Source organism: Catharus ustulatus, chromosome 3, assembly GCF_009819885.2.
Source record: "Catharus ustulatus isolate bCatUst1 chromosome 3, bCatUst1.pri.v2, whole genome shotgun sequence".
Taxonomy (NCBI): Eukaryota; Metazoa; Chordata; class Aves; order Passeriformes; family Turdidae; genus Catharus; species Catharus ustulatus.
Genome location: NC_046223.1, coordinates 27913019 through 27931512, shown reverse-complemented (window position 1 = coordinate 27931512; position 18494 = coordinate 27913019). Strand labels below are relative to the sequence as shown.

The 18494-nt window shown below is 39.4% G+C and overlaps 1 long non-coding RNA gene across 1 annotated transcript; it reads right to left on the bottom strand.

The window, feature by feature from the left end:
• Positions 1-978: 978 nt before the first annotated feature.
• Positions 979-11219, bottom strand: LOC116994604. Its single transcript, XR_004417525.1, has 5 exons — positions 10949-11219; positions 10266-10370; positions 5969-6063; positions 2544-2606; positions 979-1215 (listed from the first exon to the last, which is right to left on the bottom strand). It is a non-coding gene; the product is annotated as an uncharacterized LOC116994604 (long non-coding RNA).
• Between the last annotated feature and the right edge of the window lie 7275 nt (positions 11220-18494).

Genomic DNA, 18494 nt, shown 5'->3' with positions numbered 1-18494 from the left:
CCAAAATAATTTTGCAACATTTAAGAATGTGTACCCTGAAATCTTGCTTCCAAATTTAAATGCACTGCTTAATAAAACACAAACAGGAAGGACCAGTGGAAACACTTTGAATAGGGCAAATGACTTAGACCTTTAACTCTGTCACTTTTCTCATGACAATGAGATGCTGAAACAAGAGCATCTGTGACCTGTAGGTTCAGCAAGCTAAGCCCATGAAGCTCAGAAATGTCTCTGCTTTCCTGGAAGAACTGTCTTGCAGCCAGAACAGTTTCTCTTCAAGAAACAAATGGTAAGTCATAAATCTTTTTGTGCTCAAGGATAGGCAACCTGCCCTTTACCAAACTTTTGTGACTATCTCAGTGTAGACAAAGACAAACATAAAAATAGGAGAGGTTTAACACCTCAATTATCTTGAGCTGAGTTATAGAAACATTTGGTAATTCAGACAGAAAACATTTACTGCTAGTGTACAGCCTTCAACCTGAAACTTTATTGACTATAGAGATTGTGAATCATCTTCTGAAAGTCTTCTCCTGGGGAGCAAAAATTTAATTGTGTAGATCTCTCAGTCCATAAGCAAGCACAAGAAGAGAGTAATCGATGTATTCTTTAGACTAGAATATAATTTCCAAATTCTTCAATCTAAATATGTCCAAGAATACCACTGGATCTCTCCTGCTTGGATCTGACAGCTGGGATGATTTTAGTTGAAACATTCTGATTTTTCTGGGGATAGACATAAACTTTTTTAGATGCTGGATATTTTTGTGTTAATATTAGCCTTAAAAGTGATACTAAACTGCAACCTGCCTCTACAGTTCCTTTCACCTAATCATTAATATTTTCACCAGAAAAATGGGTAAGCACAAAGCCACTGTCAATGCCTTCTAGTCCCAGACTTGGAGCAAGACTGAGAAATAAGAATTTCCACACTTCTCTTACCAGTAGGACTCTAAGCATGCTTATACCACCTGTCAAGGTACACTGTTCCACACAAAACCAGCCACCAGTTTAAAATAACCCACTGTATGAGCACACATCACCAAACTGTATACTTGCCTTGTGGACATAACTCCCTGCCTTCATGTCTAATTAAGTAATTAAATCAATAGATGCTTGGCTGGTAAATGATGATGATCTCTCTTTCTGAAATTGTCCCGAAGAGGAAGAAACAAAGACTGTTGGAAGAGGCAGAAGTTTCTCCTGTAGATGTTTCTGTGAAAGAAACAAGCAAAAATCTTATTACAGGACAGTGATTAAGACATGGAAAGTGATGAATGTGTGAGATGAAAGTTCATTCTAATGGAACTTCAGCACAGGTTAAGATTTAATTCACCCGAATGTTAATGCCTGCACCTTAGGTGTTTGGACTGTGCATTGCTCAGACCGCCTCCACAGCCAAGCAAGAGAGATAGGCAATCCCAAAGGGCAAAACACCTCCTAGAATGAGAATTTTTCTAGACCAGAGGAAGGAATTTCCTCCCAGGGATTGACCATTTGTCTCCTTTGACCACAGAACATGTTGTAAGGTGTCAGAACAAGCTATTACCTTATATTTCAAGGGGAATTTTTATATATGAACATCTGGCTTGGGCTTATATCTTATTCTTAAAGTAGGGACACTCATTAGAATGGAAATGATACTTCTTAATATTTGCATTTTTAAAAGTACATTGGTGGGATAAAGTAGCTGATGATCAGTGCTTAGTGCAAAGCCAGTCTGTGGCACTTAGCTTTGCAGGAGACAACATTAAGAGCTTATATTGACTCCAGTCTTGCTCTTATTGAGGTCACTGTAAGTTTTACTCCAGATGCCAAGGAAAAGAAGCTCAGGCCCAGATAACAGCAACCATTAAATCCTTGCCAGTGTCTCTAGGGAAGAGACAGTTGCCTTCTAACCTTGCTCTTTTTATAAAATTCATTTGCCTTTATCACCAGACACTTTGATTTCTCTTTCATCCCCCAAATTTTTCTGAAATAGCTTCCTCTTCTACCATTAGCCCCAGTGATTGCCTATGCATTTTACTGTGTCTTCAGATAGCATTGAAGTTCCAATAAACAAAAAGCAAGCAAACAAACAAACAAACGAGCCAGAGAAAGAAAAAATAAATTAATAAGTCATACTGACTTTATCTGTAGCTGCAATAGGGCAACAGAGCTTAGTTGTAGTCAATGGGAAGATGATAGAACAGTGTCCCTGCTCCAGCTGCTCTTTTGCTGATGGTCAGGGACTAAGAAAATAATTTGACTTTCTTTCCAACACACCTGTTCTTCACAGTAATAAGTGAAATAAAAATGTCCACATTGCACTTCACTGAGGTGAGATTAGCAGAAGATGCCAGGAGAGGAGCCCTTCTACATGAGACAGGTGAAAAAAACAAGCAAGCCAGAGGAAAAATGGAAACAAATGGAAAATGTATGGGGATAGGGAGGGAGCAATTTAAATTGAATGTAAAAATATGTACATAGCATCTATATATCATCTATTTGGGTAGGGATACATACTGGAATATGACTTTCTAAATATGCAGCTTTTGCCTTACCAGAATTATTTTAATTGTCAATTATCCCTTTTGAAAATGGGTGGGAGTGCCACGCATCTTTACCTAGGAAGAAAAATAGGTTATTATACATTTTATAGTCATGAGCTGCCCTGCAAATCCCTGTAATTAAATGGAGGGCTTGCTTTATAGATTCCAAAAGCTTTGCCATTCTAGCTCCTGCACTTTTCTCCAGCAAAGGTTAGCCAGAGCTCTGGCAAAAGGACATTTGTTTTTCCACAGATGGGAAAAGAAAGAACCTGAGGGTCCTGGCCAGATCTTATTATGCTGTTATCCATTCCTGACTCCTGATTTCCTTGAACAAGGTCTTTCAAGGGTGTTTCCACCCAACCTATCCCCTCTGGGAATGTCGTCGTTGTGTGTGTGTCCTGTAAAACGCACTAGTTTTTCCTAAACACAGTCAGGTTCTGCTATTTTTGCTGGACCTTTGACAATGTGTCATCTCTGAGATGTCATTGCATTAACCTTTTGCTATGTTTGGGGTGCCAATGTCAACCACAGGCAGCTGTGGAAGGATGTGCATTTGATTGGCAAAGACAGGATGATTGACACTGGGTTAGTCTTCTGTCAAAGCTCAAGTGTATCATTGTGTGGCAGAGCTGTTCTGCTCAGTGCCACCGTCCCCAGCCCCTGCCATGTTGGTGCATTTCAGCCCACTGTCAGAGACAGCTAACAACTGCTCTTGGTGCTGAACGAGCAACAGCAAACCTGCTGGTGATCAGGGACAGAAAAGTCTCTACTTAGGCCAGTAAAAAAAAAAAGAGGCATTTTAATTTTATGTGTCCCCCTATCTGCATATTTACACACACATGCACACCCTCAGCTGGTTGATTCTTCAGTACAAAAATGTAAACTTTGAATAATTAATATGTAAGGTCTGATTCTTTGGTCTTTATTTTTTATTATCTAGGAAGTAAACGGGAGTTTTCCTACATGCTGGTCCTACAGATTAAGCCCAGTTATCAGCAGCTCTGACTTGGATACCTGCAAAGTTTTAACATGTTCTAGCTTGTCAGTCTTACACTTAACTTTCTGCTTTAAAACTGAAGATATGGCTGAGAGTAATTAAGAAAATATCCAAAGAGGAGGATAATTATTCAAGTAATTTGTCTTTTAAAATTAGCAATATGCTCTTATCTATTGGCCTAAAAACCTATGTGAAATTTTTGTACTATTCAGAGAAGTCATTCTATCACAGACATAAGTGAGAGGGCTCATTTGCATTCACTGATCATCTCATTACATTTTGCCTGTAGTCCTTCCTGTAATTTCAGCTGGATATGCTTTTCTTCTCTCAACACCTCGGGCGGAGTGCCACAGTTTTACAAAGGTGGTGCTTCTCAGCTGCATCTGACAGCCAGTGGAACAGTGTTTCATTTCTGAACACGTGAACCAATGATTAAAAATTTCTGGGTTCCCAATTTTGTGCTTGTATACATTGTCTTCAACAATGTATATTTAGAAGTCGTGAGTTTTAGAAGCATCTCAGCTTTAAGTTTGAATACGTGTGTCTGTTTTCAATGGAAAGGTACACTGGCTTTGTTTTTTTCTTTCGTTAAGGCAAAAAAACCCAACCTGTTTCATGAAACTTCATATGGAAACAAATTGATTTCTGGACAAAATGTCAGCAATCCTTACTGAGGATTACTGAAATATATCCACTTATGTAAAACACTTGCTACCTTCTCAATCAGGAAAGTTCTGCTGGTTTGGAAAGGATGTTAGGCTTTCCCCATCCCAGGGACTTCCACAGATGGAAGTTTTTACTCTGCTACAGAGAGAAACTGATCGCTACAGCCGTGGTAAATTTCAATGAAGAGTGCAATTTTGGTTTTGTCCTTTATTCTTTCTTCCTTTCTACCTCTGGATATCTTCTGCTCATGCTGTCTCCCACCACTTCTCAGCCATATTTGCTACCTCCTTCATTTCCCATTTTCTGCTTACTTTCCATTGCATGCTTCCTATCCATTGAACCATCTCTTAGAGATCCAATTCTGTGTTCTTACTGCATGACAAAACTTTGTCTGAGTATTAAACTAGTCCATAAATTTCTACTTTAACTCATCCCCGCTGATCCAATACTGAGATGTTTATGACTCCCTTAATCTCACAGAACTGTTCTCAATAAACTCTTTGCTGAGCTTTTCTCATCATGACCTTCATGTATCCTTGGAGAACTTCAGACATCCTCCCCACCACAAAGTCTTATTTCTCTTTGTTATCGTAGTTCTTTCCTTATGTCTCTTTTTAGCACAAACTTTTTCCTTCAGCCAAATGTGTAACAAGCCTCACTTAAGGGGCAATGGCTCAGAAACAGGTACTGTCCTACCTTATCTCCAACCACATAGCCCTCTGTCTTAGCCTGTGTCCAACCAAAAAACAAGCCCCTCGTATTTCCTTAAACATTCTTGATCTCTTCCACACTATCTATGCCAGCATTTACTCTGACACTGGGGCTTATAACTGAGGACAGTCTTTGACTTACTCTCCAACCACACATACAACCTGCATTCCACTTCTGCCATATCAGTCTTCAGATCATATGCAAAATCTCTCTATTTCTGACAAAATTTCACATCAGAGGGAGCTGGGCCTGTTCAGTCTCAAGTAGAGATAGCTCAGAGGGGACCTGATCAAAGACTTTCAGAATCTGAAGCAGGGGTGTCAAGGGGAGCCAGGCTCTTCTCAGTGGTGCCAAACAACAGGGCAAGAGCCAATGGGCAGAAACTGATGCACAGGAAGTTCCACCTGAATAGGAGGAGAAATATTTTTACTGTGTGGGTTACTGGACACTGGAGCAGATTGTCCAGAGAGGCTGTGGAATCTGTCTCAGTGGAGATATTCAAGAATTGTCTGCATGTAATCCTGTGCAGTGTGGTCTAGGATGACCCTGCTTGGGCAGGGAGGCTGGACTGGCTGACCCCACTGCTGGTTCCTTTCAGCCTTAATCATTTGGTGATTCTGTGATCCAAAACTCTGAACCATCACCTGTTCGACACCCCCTGCACCCACTCTCCACCTCTTTGGTTCCCCTGACATTGAAATCCCTGTTTCTGTATACAAAGCCAATTCCCACACTTTGGAGTCTTTGTCTTAAATCTCTTCACCAAAGTCTTCCTTCCCCATATCAAATTCCAGTTGTTCCAGAGCCCAACCAATGCCTTCTTATTTCTCCATCCTAATTTTTTTGCATTGCCCACACTGTACCCTATTGACTGCTCACTGTCATTGTCTCCTCTGATTTTAATATTGCCTCTGAGCAGGCAGTGAGTGCCTGGAATGCTGTTGAGTCATTACCGACTTCTACTTTGAGCACAAAAGCAAATAATGATTCGTGGCATGGTTATTTGATACATAGGAATAGTCTATTTACATACTGAGGGATGGCTAATTGGTTTCATACTTACTGGTAATAGTTCTGTTTTGCCTTTTCACATCTCTTTCTCCATTTCACCTTATCAAAGTATCTCTGATTTGTGACAGGGACTCTGGAGACCTGTAACTTCAGAGAGCATTTTGTAAATTTGAAGCAACTTTGTAATACCGTATTATTAGGTACTAAAACCATGAGTCATAATTCATGCACTTAGTATCTTCCTACATTTTTCACCCTTTCCCAAAATTCTTCCATAGTATCTGCCTTAAATAAGTACTTCCCTGATTAAAATGTTTATTTTAAAAAACCTATTGTGAACAGTCTAAAAATACTTGTGGTTATATATATACACACCATAGCCTAATTATTACAGGAATTACTATTCTGATTTATATGTAGTACTTATAATAGCATAAATAGAGATTTGGTCAAAGTTTTTCCATGCAAAGAGCACAGCTCACTAAAAAGCTTATAGAAAAATCTTTTCACTGACATAAAATTTAACAAACACTGGAGAGAAACTCTAGTTCACTTTACTGTTCAAGGCAACTGCATGGTGTTTAATTCTCATTTAATGCTGTTTAGAGATATTGATTGAGCATAGCCCTACTGTTTAACAGGGGCATCTCTGAAGGCAGCTCTCGCACTATGTGTTGAACCTGCGGTTTTGAAATGGAACATTTGGTGTTTTGGTGGTTGCCCCACCAGTTTAAGTCATTTTGAAGGAGTCAGCATGAGCAATGAAGTAGGTAGTGGGAAGGACAGTCTCTAGGTCTAACAGTTCATCACTGGTAGATAATTTTCCAGCATTCAAACAGTCTGTCACATCCCAGCTAAGAAGTGACTTGCTTTTACAATGCCATCCATAAGAGTGTATTGCTGTGCCGATGGTGAAATACACACACAGACGATTAAGGACTGATATCTACGAATAGGGGAAGATATCATCTGTTGAGGCACTAGTAATGATGAGCTCTGTGATAATCTCACAGAGTCAAGATATCTGTGACTTCCTGGAAATGAAATGCAGTGTGGATGCAGTGGCTCTAAAGAGATCCCAGATAGCCTCTCTGGATTCAAGAGGGGAAGGTCTCTGCCTCACAGGCATGGCTGTGTAGGAAGTCAAGAACGTGCTTCCCAGAGAAATGGTGGGGGAAGGGGACTTTTTGTAAGGAATTTGGTGGCTTCCTGCTGCTAGCTGTCTTACTACCCAAATTTTAGGGAGCCCATAGGATTTTCAAGTTCTCTTATTGTTATTTAGACACAACTAACAGAAAAAATTCCTCCTTTTTCCTCTTCCCATTCACCACACATCTGACTGAAGTACAATACAATGTGCTTGTACATGTTCATCCTACAAGAGATATTTCGTAAAATACAACAAAATTGGAGCTGATGTAAGGTACATTTTTTTTGCCTAGAACATGATGAAACAGTTAAAAAATTTCTTCTGGTGAATGATATGAAATGTTCTAGGGTTTATTCTGTTTACAATTTCTCATGTTTTACTAATGTCATAGACAAAAGCAGCCTTCATGCTATTCCAGAAGAGATTTCCATATAGAGTCCCATGAAAAGTTGTTTAAAACATATGATATTTCACAATATGGAATACACTTGTTTCATCAGTCACATGAACCAAATGCACCTCCAATATGTCAAACTTATCTGAATAGTTCCTTGGCTTGCATTAGCCTAACATTCACACCATCAGTAATCAAGGTATGAGAAAGTTTGAACTCAAGAGTAAATCACAAAATACACAGACAGTTAAATACCATCCCTAAATTAATATCAGCTTTCACACACCAGCTGCTCTGGTACTCTACCACTCACTGATAGACTGTTTGCTCCTGCTTGGACAACTCTTAATAGCAGGATAAAGAGCAGAAGATTCTTGAGAAACCAGAAGTACAGAAGTATAGAAGAAAGTTGAATATTGCAACATAAACTTAAGTCTTGGAGGTTTTTTGTTTGAGTTTTTTTTTCTTTTTTTCTGTTTGTTTTGGTTTTTTGTCCATTGCTTTCTTTCTGCAAGATGGATATTTCCATTCTGAATTGTTTGTCTCCATCATACTTCACAGTAAATCACATTTATTTTGACATTCACTCTCTGTAGGCTCATTGCCTGACTGCCACCCACCTCATGGCACACCTTTGTAGAGCGACACTCCTTGGATATATTGCAACATAGTCATTGGTGTACAGAACTCTTGATCTAAACCCCTTTTCTCCACACCTCACTTTCCCCAGCTCCCTGGGTCTTCTGCCTTCTGCTACACAGCATGTATGGACTTGCTGCCCCACAAACATCCTGCCTTGCACTCTGCTCCCCACACCATCCCAGCCTTTACACTGCTGCTGTTGGTTTCTCTTGTTCCTGCCTGCCTGTTTCTCAGTCCTCCTGCTGGGGCTCCACATGTCACCCATGATCCATCCATCCATCCATCCATCCATCCATCCATCCATCCATCCATCCATCCATCCATCCATCCATCCATCCATCCACCTATCCATCCACTCATCCACTCATCCATCCATCCATCCATCCATCCATCCATCCATCCATCCATCCATCCATCCATCCATCATCTATCCAACTACCCATCAATCTATCCATCCACTCATCCATCCACCCATCCACCCATCCATCCCTCCCGTGACGATATCCTGCTCTCCCTGCCACCCTCCACAAAGCAAGGGGTGTCCTTAGCTGCAGCTGCAGTTTCCTCCACCAAGCCTTCCTATCCTGTGTGGCAATCCAGCCCCCACACACCTCCCCCACAGCCCCTTGGCGTTTGGCACTCAGCTGCAGCTTGGGATATTGCATATTTCCCATCAGGGAATTAAGCTCTTCAGAGGCAACACATGCCAAATTTTTTTTCACACTAACAGAGAGCTCTCTCTGTATGTTTGATCCTCATCAGATAGGACTATAAATACCTGAAATACTGGACAAACTTGTATGACCGTTTTTGGATTACATAGCCTACAGGATTAGACTTCTTGCAAGATTTCCAGAACTTCCTGGTTGGCTGAGTGTAAATATTTTAAAAATAACATCTTACAGTATTTCAGTGTTTCTGTTTCCTCTATTGGTCAAAAACAGGAAATGCAGAAGCATGTGAATCTCAGATTTTACTAAACTTCAGAAAAATAGGTTCAGAGAGAGAGCACTTTAAAAAATAAAGGACCAGATTAGAAGCCAGTTTCTTTTTTCACCTAAACCAATTCACCCATCTGCTTTAACCATCCTTCAAAAACAACACTGACCAGGGTATTTTGCATATTTGTAATGTCTGACGGAGATAATAAGCAGAGAGCAGGCTGGTTCCAAAATAGGCTCATGCTCCTTGTGTAACCTGGTGAGTGAACATCCTGACATGCAATTATTTGTTTTTTCTCTCCTTACTAGTGCAAAACATTTGAGTAGCGGGGTTTTAATTTATTTCCATTTACATTGTTACCTAAGGACATTTCTTATCTGAGAAAAGCATTACCATTCGAAAGAGCATTTTCCCTCTTTTAATAGCTGCCTGTCCAGTGCTAGTTGCTTTACTGCATATATAAAGTTAGGGCTGTTTCTTCTCATGTGTATCACTGATCAGCACTGAGTTTCATCTGCCATTTTATTGCCACTTCCACAGCTCTAAAAAATGAGCACCTAACCTTTACCTTATCATTTATTCCTCTGAAAATGTATTCTGCAAGTCTACCAGTTAACTCCTTCCCCTCACACTATCATCATACTACAAGCTCAAGCATAGCACCACTACGGAAATTGTTTGTTTGCAATATTTTATCCTATTTTTCCAATTAGACTGCTTTTTTAAGGTTTAGAATTAGGTTTTCCTCTTTTTAGTCTCACTTTGAAATTTTAAGGGTTACATTTTACAGAATTTGAACCCTCCTGTCCTGCTGCCTTTTCTGACATAGGATCCAGCCTTCGTAAGTTGTACAATGGGGACAGTGTAAAACAAGGACAAAAGAGAAGCTCTGCAGCTTATACATCTGTTCTTGGTTGTGGTTATAATTTTACCTTCTTCAAACCAGAGAACATTTAAGATCTGACACTATCTGTGCTAATTTTCTGAGGCCTGGTTCAGAAATTACTTACTCTCTACCACCTGCTACAGAAAAAGGACATTATCAAGAACGTGCGCCAAACTCAGCTAAAGGTGTAACAGAGTTGTAATAGGCTGATGTTCCCTCAGCACTTTTCCTGAAGTTGTTTTCACACCAGTTGTTTGGTATCGGTTGAAGTCGATTAGTACAGCAATTCACACAGTGCAAGCAGAGGGCATTGCTTTCCAGATGTGCTTTCTCACCTTAGAACAGCTGGCAATTCTGTCACTTCTGAGCCGGAGGTAACTCCTCTGTGTTTTAACAGCTTTCATGGACTGCTTTGAATCAATATGAACATCCACAATATGCTGTACAAATGAGTAAGAGCAGTTTATGAACTGAGAGGATAAAGAGTATAATTTTGCCCTCTTGTACTCCCATTTGTTTATTTCATGTGTTCCCCTTAGCTGTTGCACTGTTAAAAACTTGAAAAAAATCACACCATTTGTGATTTTAAACATTTCCATCACATTCCACTTAGTTATCTCCTCTTAGACTGAGAAATTCCTGGCTCCTCCAGCACAAGTGTTAAATCATCCTTCCCTTCCCTTCCCTTCCCTTCCCTTCCCTTCCCTTCCCTTCCCTTCCCTTCCCTTCCCTTCCCTTCCCTTCCCTTCCCTTCCCTTCCCTTCCCTTCCCTTCCCTTCCCTTCCCTTCCCTTCCCTTCCCTTCCCTTCCCTTCCCTTCCCTTCCCTTCCCTTCCCTTCCCTTCCCTTCCCTTCCCTTCCCTTCCCTTCCCTTCCCTTCCCTTCCCTTCCCTTCCCTTCCCTTCCCTTCCCTTCCCTTCCCTTCCCTTCCCTTCCCTTCCCTTCCCTTCCCTTGTTTTTCCCTGGGATTGGGGATGAGTGAGCAGAGATCAATGCTGTGCAGTTTTCAAGATACTCACACACACAGGGTTGCTGGGCAGCTGAATGATCATCACATTATATGCGAAATTACAGGATTTGAAGTCCATGTCAATCACTTCATATATTTTTAAAACCAGCTTTTCTTTAGCATTTTATTGTTCAGACACGTGGTGTCCTGAACTCCTCCTGAAACTCCTCACATGCAGGTTTTTTACATTCCTGAGAAACTCAGACCAACAACATGCTTTGATACCTTGGCATCCACCGCTTTTTTTAATTTACAAACATGCAGTACCTTACAAATAAGTTTCTCTGAGACTTCATTGGAAATATTTTTCTGTTAAAAAATTTACAAGTCATTCACAGACTATGTTTCCAACTGTTAATCATAAGAGGGTAAAACTCTTTTCCTACCACTTCTTTCATGTCAGTTTAATTCCTTTGGAGACTCTGTGGAAAATGAAAATCAAAACTCTATCAGCTGACCTCCTCTGTGCACATTCTCCATGATTTCTCCAAAGGACTCCAACAAATTTGAAAAGGATGGTTTCCTTTGCAGTTCTGACCCTGTGCCAGGGTTCTGCTGCAGGTAAAAGCAGAACCAGACTGTTGAAAATGCAACAGAAGATATTTGCTGCAGTGTTAAAGTAAGTAGGTGCAGATATTACAGAGGTGAAAATACATAAGTATTAGTGCTAGTGTCGCTGTTTGAAAATGGCATTAATTGGACCATGCTGAAGAGATGTACCCTCACTGGGAGACAACAGTACTGAACAGTATTCAACAGTCAATAAAAAAATTTTAAAAAATTTACATGGAAATGCAATTCTTAATACATTATTCTATTAGATTATCAGGCCTGAATTTTTAAAAACTTGTTAATCACTGAGATATGAAACAGAGTGATCAAAAATGAACAATATTTAAGTAATTGATAAAATGTCTTTAAAGGAACCTCAGAGATGTTCTCTGGGCATGGTACAAACAACTGAATGTGAATTCAAAGGTTGACATCTTTATAAATATTTAAGCCATCAGCAGAGTTTTGAATGAAATATGTTTCCAACCACTAGGCAAAATATTTTTGAAAAATATAATTCTTACATAATTCATGCCAGCAGCTAATATTGGTCTCATTATTATTGTCATTTAATTATAGTGCAATTCGCTCGAATATTTTTGCAATGTAATTTAACAAGTTATATGTCATCTGATAGTATTACAAAATGTGCCATTACACAAGCAATTGACAGTTATGCTGTTTTAAAAACATTGGTTCCCCAACAGCATAAATTATACAGGTGCGAAAGGAAGTCTTAATGCAAAATGCATCTACACTAAATCACTAAAAAAAAAAAATAAGGAGAAGGAGTACATGAGCCACAACTGCATACTATTTTAAGGGCTACGGGAGACTAAGAAGTCTGAATTTTATTTGTACTTAAAGTTAAGACCAGAAGGATCTTAATCACTCAAGTCAAATGACTCAAGTCATCTTCCAGTAATGCCTACTTACAAATGTCTTCCAGAGCTGCTTGAGTATCACATATCACCCTACCACAAAAATGGACCAATACTGATAGCGATGCTACTGAAGTGCTCAAAAGTCTTGTGCCTAGGGTCCAAGCTCCAGCCTGGGAAAATGTTTCTGGTGACTTTAAAGGACTGTAGACCAAGACTTCTTAGAAATCACAGAATATGTAAGAAACCATGCTCAGAAACATGAGTGTTTCTGAGCTAGCCAGAGAGACAAATCCAAATTCAATCCTTACTTCCCAAATCAGCTGCAAATTTACTCTGAGGCCATGCAGAAGGAGCTTTGGTGACAAGAGTTTCATTCTGTGCCAGGACTAAAATAGAGATATTTCAAAATTTCTTGAACTATTTGAAAAACACTCAAGATCATTCATAATACCTCATTTTGAAGTTAATGTTTGCATCTTTGCTGTAATAAATAATAAATTTTATTTGAGAAAATATAATACAAAAGCAATAAACAATTTCAAGTGAATAATGAACCCCCAACAATGTTAAAATGGATTAATTTTGACATTTTTTTCCTTTCTTTCTTTCAAAAAAACTTCAGGTGAAATCAAGTTGAATGTTTGCCATGTAATTTGGTTTCAGCAGAACCTTGACTTCTCAAGGTGGTAGTTCCTTACAAATCCTTCTCACCAATTTTTGTCATCCCTCTTGGCTCACTGATGTCCCTCTGTCCCAGACCACTCTGGATGGCAGCAGCCTTCCAGGTGAGGGCTGGTGCTCCCTGCCTGCCAAGCTCACAGTGATGAGCTCTGCTTTCTCATCAGCATTTGCACCTTTGGGCCATCACATAAACTCGCACTCAGAACACCCACTTCTCCTAAAAGAAGAGAGCATCACTGGAAAGAGTGAAAGAGAAGAGAGCAGCACTTCACAGCAAAAATAGCCTTCTTCAAAAGCAAGACACAACACAAAGTGCCATCCTGATCTTAACAAAAAGCCTAGAGGCTCCTTCATCGTTAAGATGTTTAGGAACATTATGTAGAACTTCATGTTCCCATGACTCACAGGAAAAGGCAGTAGTGTCACACTCACACCACCACTAAAAATAACAGACGCTTGTAAAAATAAACAAAGCACCACTTTGTCTGGTATCTTCTAACAATGAGATGAATACTTGTATAGTAGGTGGTAAGCCGAAACACATCATGTCTGATATGAGAACACAACTTCATGGGGACTGAGAGAATAAAGCTATGCAATCACGTCTTTAGGGTCTAATTTGACTGTAAGATTTAAATAACAGCCCTATATACCACTTGAACTTGGATGTTTTCTGCTCAATGGCAATACAGCAGAAACTTCAAAGTTTGGAAAGTGTATGCAAAAGCTGTATGCTCACTTGTCTTCTTTGACATCTGGAAGAGTCTCTAAAAGTATGGGGTCAGTGTTATCAAGAACTGCACTTTGTCCTTAAATATTGGTCAGGAAACAAACTTTTGAACACCCACCTTTCTGTCAGTACTGAAAATGTGCTTTAGTTTTTTTCACATTAAGGGCTAAACAAAAATTCCTAAAAGTATTCTATAAATCAGCTCACCAGCCATACATGGTTTGTGTGGCTGAGAATAGTTCCATGCACACAACTGAAACAGGCACATATCAGACTAGTTAATTCTGGAAGTCCTGAGAATCTAAAAAAAGCATAGAGTGCTGCAATAATTTTGTTTCTGGAGTGTATCTCCCTGACTGGATTCAGGGAAGCTGTATTCATAGTTGAGGGGAAACTGGATTCATAGTTTTTAACTAACAGTTTACTGGGGAGTAGGAGAACAATGAAACTAGGCAAATGGAGTAGCTGAAACAAAAACTAAAATAAGAAGAAATGTTTGCAAGTGTAAGCTTATTCAAAGAGTGCTGTCTGTTCTGCCCTTTGGCCAGCCTTCTGCAGACATTCATATGGAAACTCTGTTATTGCTGAGTGAGATAAGAGCACATCATCAAACTTATATTTGAATCGGGATAGTTTACTTGGGATTTTCAAGCTGGAGTAAGAAGCAAGGTGACTTGAGACCTCAGGGTCAGTCCTGATTTTTTGTCATCTATTTCATAGTGCCTATCTTTTTGCCTGCTGTTAAAATGGATGTACATATGAACAGATGTTCAGCAAATTATACTCCTGCCCTGCTTTTGAAAGTATTAAACAATTGCATGAAGTAAGCATCAACTTGAAAATATTCTCCCCAACTTCAATTTTTATTCCGTTTCCTTAGAAAACCATCCCATATGAATTCTAGGCTCCCTTTCCTTCACAGTCAGATCCCCCACTACTCCTAAATATCTCTTCTGAAGTTATCTGGATCCATTTGATATCACTTATGAAGAATGAAGCAAAAAAAACCACCTCTTCATCTCAATGCAAAACAGTAACACCCATCATCAAAACTGTTACAGGCCAAATGAAAATCTGGTTATGAAAGACAAAATGGGTAATGAGCTAAGCTGTTTGAATTAAATGACAGGCATTTGGAAAATGTTGCAACTAATATTTTACTTATTACTACAGAACAAATGTTCTCTAGCAATGACAGAACTAATACAATTGAGTTTTTAGATCATGTGGAATGGTGAACAACTGAGAGACTTGAATTAGAATTAGACTTTGAATTTCTTGAAGTCAAAAACTTGAGAAGTTTGTCTTTCAAGCCAAAAGTGGGAACAAACCCTAGATGAATAAAAAATAGTGCCATATGATCAGAGAACAGAAAAGATAGTAAATGAAAGGGAGGAAAAAAAGAAAGAATATTTTGGCCAGTATTGGTTCATTAACCTAACCTTTAAAGCTTGCCACATTTTAGAACAGGTTTAGAACAAGGAACAGATAAATAAAGGCTTGGAGGTAAAGGAACTATTGGACATCATGCACTATTGGATATAGCGCAGTAGGATATATAATAAAAGAAGGGAGATCTAGGCAGACCAGCTTAATAGCTTCCTTTGATAAGATAGCTGATTTTCTAGACAAAGGAAAAGAAGTCAATGTCATCTATCTAGACTTCAGTAATACGTATGGTATGGTGCCACATGGGAAATTATTTGTTAAGCTGGAGAAGATAGGGATTAGTAGAGGAATTGAAAGATAGGTAAAGACTGTCTCAAGGAACGACAGTAAAAGATAGTGTTGAAAGGAAAAGTAACGTGAGGTTACCAGTTAGCAGTGGAATTCTTTATGGATCAGTCTTGGGTCTGATCTCCTTATTTCAATTAAGATCATGACACAAATATTTGGAATGTGGCGATACTGCCTAGGTTGGCACTATCAATACACAGGAGAGAAGGATATCATGCAGAAAAAGGCTGGATGACAGTAGGGACAGGTGTAATAGGAAGGGGATGAGAAGCAGTGTTTTGAAGATAATGAAGCTAGTCACTTATCCCCAAATGAAGGCAATGCATTTGGAAACTAATAACAAAAATTAGGAATCAGTTAGAAAAGACTGAGTTAGAGGGGGACCCCAGGTTAGCTGTCTGTCACAGCACAGCTGAGAGCAAGCAGTGAGATACTGCAGTAAAAAGGGGCACACAAGGAATGCGTCAGGAGGTGCATTTCAGGTGTATAGAGGATGACTAGCTCCATTATGAAAATCTCTGCTGAGATCTCACTGCAAGTGTTCCTACAGTTCCCCTAAACAGTCTCAGGCAAGATAAATCGAAACAGGACCAGGTGCAGAGAGGGCAAACCAAAATGAGAGAGAAAATAAAGACTAAACCAACAAGAGCTCAGTCAGGGATACCTATAAATACTGAGGCTGTCATTAGAAGATAAACACCTGTACGTTAACTCACATTCAGGATGTAAGCTTTCTGCTCCAAGTCTGTAGTAAGACTCTGGCCCTTTGTGTCTCCTGTGTGATGGATATTATCAGGAGTCAGGACCAGTTAACAACTGGTCAGACTGAGGGAGCTACTTACATCTTTCAGAGAACATCTATATAACATCTAGACCTAAATGCCAGCCTATCAGGCAGGGATCTTTTGTTTGTCTCAGTTTCATATAATGCTCCCTTCTAAGAAACTCTGGCACTGCAGCACACCTTTGTGAGCAAATGAGAAACAGCAGCAACAGCAGTGGTCCACAGCAGTCAGGGACCAGTTTTGGAGCCCTGCCAGTGGTCATCTATGGGCCAAGAGCCATGTTCCCCCATCCCTTGCTAACTACACACCTAATTCCACACCAGCCTCACAAGGTATCAGGTACTCATTGGTATCACAAGCTCTTACCTCTCTCAGAATGATACAAAGATGACAGGTTATCTAAAGAATCCGATTAATCTTTTCCATAATCCGAACCTGGATAGTGATGTTGTAGGTGCTTTCCTATTAAAACAGCCCAATTAGCACTTTGGAAGCATGTCAGCAATGTTTCAAGCCTTGAAATAGGATCCCGTTACTTCACAATGAACATGTGCAGCCTTGCTTCTGAAAAAACACTTCTGCAACCTTTAATAAGTAAGAAAGAGTGGTGTAAAAATGACCCTGGAAAACCTTCCTTAAAATTAGTGGAACAAAACCTCTTTTGCCATGTTTTTAAATAAATCCCGCCAAATTCTAGTGGAGGAACTAGCAATTCAGGTCCACAGGTTCCACAGAAGACAAATACCTGCTCCTGCCAGCTGTAGTATCTGGAAATTTGGAGCAATATTCTGCTATAGATTTTCAGACTGTTTTCTCTGATATGGGAAATCCAAAATTGCTGGTGTGGTATATCATGTAGTCTGTTGTACAGTGACGGGTGGAAGGAGGTTTGGTGTAAAACAACTGAGTTAATGTTTACTTACATGGATTTTTTGCCACATTAAGACAGGTCCCCAATGTCTGTGTCACTTACAGTTCAGGTTGCTGCTGAAACAAGCTTTTCACATTTAAGTATATTCTTTCCATTTAATCACTGTAAGCAGAAGTCCAGATATCCACTTTTTCCCCCTGCCGTTCTCTCAGCAGTGTTTTTTTACAATTTAAGAAATCATACAGAGATAATTAATAGGCTATAAAAATCCAAATATTTAGGTTATCATTTCCCTTGTTTTAAAGATAAGCCATTGCAAAGGAAAGGATGGCAGTGCAAAGACAGCATTCTCAAGAGAAGTGAACTGAGATGACATCCTGTGGAAAAAAAAGTACTTTTAGGCATGATCTCAGTTAAACAATCCTTTTAGGTAATTTTGTTAGAATACCAAATTTTATAGCAAAATTAAAGTCCACAAAAATAATTTTTTATCTACAAAAGGAAACAAGCCAGGAAAGAGCAGAGTTCCAGTATTTACTCAAAGAGGCAGCTGTGTTAAACAGATTTATTTATAATAATATTATTTGGTAGCAAGGAACTTACCATGGCTGAATGCAAAAAAGTATTTTTTGATGAGTTAAAGAGATTAAGAAAAATCAGGCAGATTTTGACAGAGAATGGTGTGTAAATGAGAGGTGTTATCAGTCTGAATCTGGCAGCTCCATTTTTGTTATGGTGAAAAATATCAGTATTATTTACTAAGAAGATTAGGGCTGAATTGGAAGAGAGGCTGGTTGTTTGGAGATTGAGATAAGATAAAGGATTTTACCTTCTATGCACAAGCCAAATGCAATACACACAGGACTGTTATCTCCAGCTCAGGCCTAGCAGAGGTGTATTAAGATGTACATTGTAATTACCAGTGGCAGGAGTAGATTTCATAAAGGCTATTTTAAAATCGAATAAAATGCTGGCCTTTAATTATACAGCTATGAAACATTTTTCTTAGTTAATTGCAACAGGGAAAAAAAAAATCCACCTAATATTTGAAACTGATTCTTGCAGAGAAAGCACAAGCAGAGCAGGCAGTCTCTGCCTGATCTGCACTTGTTTTGCTATCTGGCTTCATTCTGTGGTTTGAATCACAGAGACAACTGAGACTGCTAAACACCTTCCTCATTTTCCCCCTGTTATCCAGAAAGCAAGATTAGCAAGGATTGGGGAAGGTGGGGGCTGGAAGGAGGGGGGAAGAATAAATCTCCCTTTCATGACATAATTAATTAGTTCCAAAAATGAGCTGTGCACTCGTGAATCTC